This window comes from Pinus tabuliformis, chromosome 1_2 (genome assembly GCF_031772625.1).
Source record: "Pinus tabuliformis cultivar Carrire ecotype Pingquan chromosome 1_2, CPIR1, whole genome shotgun sequence".
Taxonomy (NCBI): Eukaryota; Viridiplantae; Streptophyta; class Pinopsida; order Pinales; family Pinaceae; genus Pinus; species Pinus tabuliformis.
The window spans coordinates 108,929,096-108,938,641 of record NC_142298.1 but is presented as its reverse complement, the minus strand read 5'-3'; positions in this window follow the sequence as shown (position 1 = coordinate 108,938,641).

The window sequence follows — 9,546 nt, the reverse complement described above, 5'->3', positions numbered from 1 at the left end:
TCTTGAGATGCCTTATGAAACTGGTTTTGATGTATGGCTCATAATGCTATCGGTTAATCTTCTTTTTCTTGTGCCATGGTTCACCAATGTTCGGTATTCCGGTTTCCAATGAGATGGATTATGGTGTAAGTGTGAAGGTGACACCTGCCAAGACAGCTTGATCTTTGTGTAAGTGCAGCACAAAAAGACGAGCCAACTCATGATGAAATTGTATACTGGCCACCTTTTGACAAAACTCCTAGCGTGACTAATGCTGAAAACATGACATAGCAAGAGGGCAGGCCTGCAATTCTGTAAGGGTGGTCGGTTCCTCTCTAACATGTCTGCCACTTTTATGCGGTCTCCGGGGTGCTTGTTCTTCCAAGGGAGAGACACTTTGGGTTTCTACCTCATAGTCCCATGAATGCTCAGATGCCAAGACTGCTGGACAAACTACCTCAAAGACAAAATGACTGCTGTGTATAAACTGTGTTTGCACTGCTCTTTTGGATGATGTATTCAAATTCTGCCACCAAGGGAAAAAAACAAATGCAACAGGGACTGTTAGGGATTGTTAGGAAGGGGAAACAATATTGAGGAATGGGAATAATTGGGAGAAATTAAATAGGGAAATATGGGATAGGGTTTGAGGGTTTGATGCATGGGAATAGTGTTTAGGGTTTGGGATTTGTTGATAGGTTTTGTTGTGTGGGGTTGGAGGATTTAGGATAGAGTATGTAGGGGAAAGGAGTAATGAATTTAGGTGATAGGGATTTAGGGATTAGTGAAAATAAGGGAACAATGGGAGGGAGACAAAATCTTGGTGGCAAAAATAGTGAATTGTAAACCTGGCTGCAATTGGCTTGAGGATCCTTTAGAAGTAGGTTTTGAAAATTTTTATTGCAACCACTATCACCCATAAACCACCATCTTTTACCATAAAATTTGATGCAATGGCAAGATAGCAAGCCTACCTGGCAAATCTGGGCAAGCCATTAGCAATTTGGCGAAGTTTCCAACAGTTTTCGGGCTTGAGGCTATATGTGTCGTGCTCAAAACCCAGTGTGCCGCGTTCTCTGTGTGCATCCCGCCCATTAGAATTTACACTGGGAGGAAATCCCCAGTGCGTCATGCGCTCTTTGTGCATCGCGTTTCTTTTTATATGTGCCACACCGGTTAGCTGCGGACCAGTTCTCTCCAAAAAACACACTGCTCTCACAAATTCATCTTGAAACGTTTTTCTCCAACCTTGGCATGCAAAATGACTTTCATCTTCATTGGAAAAACTTTATATAGACATCAATTTGATTTTTGTCTCTTCAAAAACCCACTTTGTAATGTTTTGCAATTGACACTTTTCACAATTAATAGAACTTTGACCTTTTTGTTTACTTAATTTTTGGTTGAAATAATGAATTACTTGGCAATTTTTTGCAGGGATAGCTAACATGGAATTTGGCGAAGAAGACCAAGGCTACGCTTGGAGAAATCCACTGAGAAACTTTTGAAATTTTTTACAAATGAGAAACTGTTGACTTTTCTTTAAAACAGAGTTTTGAAGAACAATCATATTCTATCAACATGATGATGAAAATATTTGAATCACAACTTCATAAGAGCCTCCCTCTGACCTTGCTGGCTTTATTGGACATTGTTTGGAGACCTAATGACTAATCCCTAGACTTAATGACTGAAATGACTTCTATCCATTTAAAGATCAACATTGACTGTCATGGACATTAATACACATTGGTGAAAAGATCTAAGCCAGCAGGTGTAAGACATGAGGGGAATGAATGGTAAGGCCCTTCTGTCAGGTTATGGCATGACCCTAGTGGAATGCAGCTGAGTGAATGGAGTGAGACACCTAAAAAATGAAATGCAGAAAGAGTTTTGATCTCTGACGAAGGACTGATAAGATTGACTCTAACATTGGCTCCAATGGGGGATGGTAGCTCCTTGGAGGTGCCAAGAACGACAGATATTTGGGAGAGCACACAGTGGCTTCGTCCATTGGGCTATGGAGTCATCATTTTGACAAACGACACGCAACTGTTGACTCATTTATTGACTGAAACTTGACTCAGACTGACTCAAATATGGACTTAAAATGACTCAAAAACTGACTAAACAAACTCAAACCAAAACTGAAATAAAATGGTATTTACAGTGACAATGGAAACAGTAGAAACAACTCAGAAGTGCTACCGCTTGAGCAGCCGACCATTGATCGGCCCTCCTGGGCAATCTTCCTTGTTCATTTCCTTCAAAAGAAAGGCATTTTGACCCCGATATGCTGCAATCTTGAAGGGACCTTTCCAGAGATTATTGAATTTACCGTGCTTACCCTTTTCCTCATTCCTGGCATCCCACTTCAGTACTACATCATCCAGCTGAAATTTGTCTACCTTTGCTTTTCTGTCATAAATTTTCTTAATTTTCTCTTGCATCCTGGATGTGTTTTGGAAGACTTCTTCTCTGGTTTGCTGCAAATGGATCATCTGATTCAATCTTCTCTGCATAGGATCATCTTCACTGTCGGCTTCCTAAAGAAGTTTGACTATTGAGGCTGCGAGAGAGGTAGGAAACTAGGCATCAACTCCATGCACAAGCTCAAAGGGGGACATACCATTGGATTTCTTCTCACTGACCCTACCTTCCCAAGGTGCATTTACCAACTTCTTATGCCAGCTCTTCTTGTTGATTTCCAACAGCTTCTTAATGACATTGACCAAAGATTTGTTAGAGGACTCCGCCAATCCATTACCTTGTGGATGATAGGCAGTTGAGTGACCCAAAATGATGTGATATGTATGACAAAACTCTACCATCCTTTTCGATTTGAAAGCTGTTGCGTTATCAGTGATTAACTTATTTGGGCAACCAAAGCGAGACAAGATGTTATTTTCAAGGAATGAAATAATTATCGTATATGTAGCTTGTCTGGTAGGAATTTCTTCGATCCATTTCTTGAAGTAATCTGTTGCCGTGAGAATCCATCGATGCTGACCGGAAGAAGCGAGATGAATTTCACCAATGAAATCCAACCCCCACTACTGAAAATGGGCACTCACCTCAATGGACTTAAGTGGCAAACGCTGTAATTTCTGCCTTCCTTCAAAAATCTGGCATTTATGATAGCTCTTGACAACCTTATACACATCAGCAAACAATGTTGGCCAATAGTATCCCGCTCTCAAAACTTTATTTGCTATTGCATTCCAAAAAAGGTGACCACCACAATCCCCTTCGTGGAAATCCTCCATGACCTGCTTTGCTTCTTCTTCCACCAAACAATTCAAAAGAACACCACCCGGATCTTTCCAATAAAGTGCAGAATTTGGAATGCAAAACTTGACAGCCTTTAATTTGAGAGTTGTAGCTTTGTTTCTAGTTATGCTTGGAGGTGGTGACAAATTTTGCAGCACATATATCATGTCTAAATACCACGGAGAAAGAGCAAACATTTCAGATATTTGAATTGACGAACCTTCCTCATTCTCATTGGACATAGCATTGATCAGATTTATGTCTAAGGCGTGCAAGTTTGATTCAACCATTAACTTTGCTAATCCCTATCCTTTAACCAGCTTTGTGGCTTTATCTCCACATCATATTCCAACAAAGCTACAATCCACTTACCTCATCTTCCTTCCGGATCGGTCTGCACTAAAACATCTTTGACAGCAACGTTAAGAACATAAGCCAAAATATAAGAATGCAGAATGTATATCGAAAAATCTTTCAATGCTTTCACAAGTGCGAGGGCTTGCTTCTCAATGATGTTGTACTTTAAGGCTGCATCTCTTATAGTCCGGCTGAAGAAAGAAATTGGTCTTTCGTGATCATCTCTTTTCTACATCAACACCGCTGCCATAGTATGCTCTGAAGCAAATGAAAACAATATGAAATCCTGAGTGTATTCCAGGCTTATTAGAACTGGAGCTGAAGAAAGAGCCAATTTGACTAAATTGAAAGATTTTACAGCCTCTTCCATCCACTTCAATTGGCTTTCCTTCTTAAGCATGTTTTTGATCTCTCTTAGGTGCTCAGCAATATTAGGTACAAAGCAGCGTAAAAAATTCATTTTACCATTGAAAGACTGAATTTCCTTCTTATTCTGGGGCAGATCAATTTGCTGAATTGCTTGTACATGTGCAGGATTGATATGAATGCCATCTTTCGAGATGATGTGCCCAAGTAGTTTGCCATTCTCCATGGCAAACAAACTCTTTTTCAGATTCAACGATAGACCATATTTTCTGCACTTTTGAAAGATAGTTTTCAGATGATACATGTGTTCTTCATTAGATTTTGAAAACATCATTAGATCATCAAGGTATAAAACCAAAAAGACATCCTTCTCATTTGTGAAAGCCAAGTTCATTGCCCGCTGAAAGGTGGCACCTGCGTTCTTCAAACCGAAAGGAATTTTAGCGTAATGAAAAGTTCCCCATGGAGTAGTGAATGTTGTCTTGTCTCGGTCATCTTCATGGACTGAAATTTTGTTATATCTAGAATAACCATCAGGTAATGACATACGAGATGCCCCAACCACTCGCTGAATTATATGATCCATTTTTGGCAGTGGATAGTTATCTTTCAATGAAACTTTATTGAGATTCCTAAAATTGATGCATAAGTGAATCTCACCTGTCTTCTTCCTCACGGGCACAAAATTGGAGATCCAATCCGAAAATCTGATTGGAACGATGACTCCTGATTTGTAAAACCTATTTATATCCTTTTCAATTGATGGCAGCAATTTTGGATTTAGCCTTCTCAACTTTTGTCTAAACAGTTTCTGATTAGGCTTAATGGGTATAGTGTGTTGGATGATATTAATATCGTATGTCTTCAAGTCAGAATAATCCCAAGCAAACACGTCAGCAAATGAAGACAACAAACTGATATATTTTGCTTTCATCTTTTGTGGCAATTCTTTAGAAAGTTTTACCATTTTAGGATTAGCAGCTGTTCTGATATTGACCTCTTCAACACCCTTCTCTGTTGGTTGCAATGTTGGTTTGCGGGCTACATCATCTTGATCGAAAAGTTCTTCTAAAGGTATCAAGCCTTTATGGATGATGTTGTCCTTCAGCTGCAATACGTCCATTTGATTGATCTGGACCTCATCTTTGCCATCATCATTTTCTTCATTAATTGAGGTCTCTTTGGAATTACCTTTGTTTTGCAGAAAATCATCAATCTCCACATCATCTTGGAAGACTTGCCAATACCTCTGATTGTCAGGAACAGTCGGATGATGCTTGACATGGATTTCGAATTTATTACTAGAGTTCATTGGAATCTTCAAACTACTGGCTGCCTTAGCAATATCATCAGCAATGTTGTTTTGAACACGAGGCACACATGTCAAGTTATATTCTGAAAATAATTCAAGATGTCTAGGACTGTATTCGAGTAAGCCCGCATCCGAGGATGCTTTGCCTGATATTCGCCTCTGACCTGCTTAATCAACAACTCGGAGTCGCCATAGACTGCAATCCTCTTAGCATTCAGCTTTCTTAGAATCTTTAGGCCAGCAATGAGAGCTTCATACTCAGTGTCATTGTTTGAACAATCAAAAATTAATTTGTAAGAGCATAGTCACACATTACTAGGCACCTTCTTTGGGTTGGAGAAAGGACTGCGTACCCAAATACTAGTTCCAGCAACATCATTTCCCACTGCACCATCTGAATCCATGGTCCACAAACCTTCTCCCTCTTCTTCCAAGTGCCGAAATTCTACTAGCTCTCTTGTTCCTACTTGCTGTCCATTATCTTCAGCTGATTTCTCAATGGTGTTTTGTTATTCTCGTCCTTCTTTCTTCAAAACTTCTCTGAAATTTTCTACTATTTCTAGAATGCTTTCTACTTCAACTAACTGACTATCTACATCATTAAAACTATCCGAATACAAAACAAAAATCTCTAGATCTATATGTACATAATTATTTGGATGATTAATGGGTTTCTCCTTGCTTGTAATCATGTATTTCATTTTTTGTTCCCGATACAGTTTTCTCATCTGGCCACACACTGGAATTGTTGCATAGGAGAAATATAGTTGTAGTGTCCCTTTCAATTTCACTACCTAGGACCTGGAAAGAAGCATACCGAACCTGGGAGGAATATCCGCTACCACAATGTCCATCAAAACATTCTTCACTGGGATTTGATCCAGACTTACAATCAGGTCTTTGATGAGCCTGATACATCTTACTCTGCTGGAATCAAATGAATATAGATCATGGTATTTTCGGGTGACGTCCAGACCCATCTTATCCATGATAGCCTTGGGCATGAGATTGTGAGAAGCTCCGGAATCGAACATGGCATTGTGTAACACAAAATCATGCAATCTTAAACTGATATAAAAAGGTGGCACATCATTGTCTGGAGACTCACCATTCAATGCTTGTCCAAATATCATTTCGGGTTGTTCATCTTCGACATTCACCATATCAGACATTGGATCACAGTTCAAAATTTTAGAAACTTTCCCTCTATAACTGTTGCTTCATTATTTCAGTCAAGGGAATGGATACCTTCAATTTAGAAATGTCATTTTCTAAACTAAAAGCAGAAGTCTTTTCTACCTCTTTGACTGGGGATTCTTTCTTTCCCTTTTCTCTCGATACAATTTGCTGATTTGATTTTTTTGCTGATGGTGAATTGCTGCTGTCAGGTCCAAGTGCCTCTTTGCCTTTCTTTTGTGCAACTGACGAATTCTTCTTTGATGCCGAAACTTCCTTCCTATTCTGAATTGGGTTAACTGGCACATCTCTATTTCTAAGTGAATATTTCCGCTGCTGAGCGGACAAAGCATTCATATAGCCTCTTTGATATTCCTCTGATTCTTCTTCCAAAACTGTGTCACTTGCTAGAATGAAATTTGCATCTTTGTGTGCAGCTGAACTTTCCGCATACTCCTCCTCTTTAGTAATGTAAGTAGGCAAATCATCCAGAGTAAAGAAGTGGTTCTCTTCCCCTATTACCTTCCCTTCCTCATCAGAGTCCAGTCCATTCACAAAATTTTGCTGAAGAGGTGTTTGTACTCGCTGCTGTGCTGTTTTATCTTGGGTTCGTTGATCTCTCTGCCTTATCCTATATTGTGGTTGCTGCTGGCCACGGAAGTTAGGATTTCTAACTTGTGGCTAAGGTTTGTAGAGTTTCACGCTTTCAAGCATCTGCTCTACCTTCTTGAGTAATTGATCCATCGAGGAAGACTCTTCCTTGACTGTGACCTTCTTTTCTGCTTTCTCTCTAGCTCTTTTGGACAACAGATTTGCTTCAATGCTGACCGCGATTTTCTGCATGTCTTCCATTGTGGCCATCTCTCTCTCTCTCAGTTGATAAGCCATGTCAGCATCAAAACCATCCAGAAATTTCATCATGGCTAGTCCCACAGGTGGCCTTAGATGATCAGGAATTTCATTATAAATGGAATTGAATCTAATACAGAAGCCTTGGACCGACCCACGAGTGTTTCGTTTGATCTGCTCATAATCAGCAAGAATTTGAAGAGGATTCTTTTTCACTTCCGAACGGTCTAAAAATTGTCTTGGCAGTTCAACCAAGGTGGCGATACGTGCAACCGGAAAACCTCTGAACCATTTCCTAACTTCACCTGAAAATGTCTGAACAAAGAGTCTCATTGCTACATTTTCTGCATCGATCTCATGAAGGTCACAGAAATCTACCATTCTGTCCACATGTTGCTGAGCGGTAACACTGTGAGGGGCACCATCAAACAAAGGGAATTTGCTTTGATAATCTATGGGCATATCATCTAGAACTTGAGGCAGCATAAGAGGTGAAAAATGGGCAGCCATCACTCTTGGTGGATTTGCTCTTGGAGGTGTTGGATGAGTGTGTGCAGTTTGTAGGGAATTAACAATTTGAGTTTGAAGCTGTGTCACAATATAATTATCAATTGATCGGTTAGCCCTTTTAGTTTCTAGGTCTACAAGAAATTGTGGATTGGGGACAGTATAGTCAACAACCCTTTCGGATTTGGTCTCGAACAATGATATTTCAAATCGCTCATCAAACTCAATCTCTTCAAGGTACTCAAATATGTCAGGACATGAATGGGATTTGAACACGAGAGTTATAGAGCTCTCTTAACGAAGGAGTCTTGGAATCAAGTTGGGGTTTTCGTAGATATGAGGAGGATCCGGATCTGGATTGGCTCTGGTATATCGTCTCGAAGCCAGCGTGCTATTTTTGAAAAAATCAGAAGGACATGAACAACTTACTCAGCCTATCAAATCCTAAACATATCATCCGGAAGCTTAGAATTATCAGAAGTATGGGGTGTTTGTAGTTTAAGCCTGCCGTTTATGCAATGGAGAAGACTAACAAACAAATAATTTCATCCCCAGTATGGTTGCCATATGTTAGCACCTAAATTTTCCTTAGGCTGAAGGAAGGCAAAATTCAAGATAACCACAAACCACGCTCAGTCTGGTAGCGAGCCTTACCAGAACAGGAGAGGGCTCTCTCCAGGTCATACTCAGGAAAATAAACAATAGTGTCTGAGATGACTCAAAAATGGATACTGATTTTAGGCTAGGTAAATAAATATGACGGAGATGTTTGAAGAATAACTGAGTTTTTTGGGATGTGTGGGGCCAAGGAATAGCATGAGCAGAGAATTTAACTCAAAGACGCAGGTTATTTCGTGAGGCAAGATAGGCAGAAAGTCTAGAAATTAGAGTTGAAAAAATGTGAGGTGGTGAGATTGCTTGAGAGTGTGAAAATGGCATAAATACATGAATCCTTTTCAACAGAAGAAAACATAGAACGTGAAAACTATCCCAAGGCAGAGCAGTGCACTGAATTCTACCTTTTTTACATAGAAAGCTTTCACTGGAAATTAATGTGAATGAAAATATGGAACATAACGAAATACATATGAAACATAAAGAAGATACATTTGCTAAACTTATGCCATAGGAATCTCATGAACCAGAGCTGCAATCTTTCGTTAATTCTCTGTCAAAATGTACAGTGAGTGACTGGGTTTCTCTCCCATAGTTCCCAGAAATGCCAACCCTTTACAAAATGACTCTCAATAAAATAAATAGGTTTCGCAATGAGAAGGTTGATCAACCTAGGAAGTGAAGAGCCAAGCATCAGCAGTTACATTCAGTTTTCTATGAAGACCAATTAGAAAAAAACAAATATGAGCATGGATTGTGTGGGTGCATGTTCGCCTTCATTTGGTCACTTGCATAGAAACCAAAAAAGTTTTTTAAACTTTGCCTCTAATGCTAGGAAAAACTTATTACAAATTAGCGGGCCCACTTGGAGAAAATTGCGAATCGAAATTTCGCGAAGCAGGGGCGATTTTGGCCTTTGGGTGTCTGTGCGTCGTGCCAAAAACTGTATGTGTCACACTAATTTGGAGCTTGTTTTAAGGCTCTTTCCTAAGTCCAAATTGAGCCTAAGTGTGCTTTTTGGAAAGACCTACCTGTCTACTCTCCAACCCAAGTGGAATTTCTAAATTTGGTGCCCAATTTACCCTCCAAAGCCGCAGTCTCCCAAAATTGCTTCT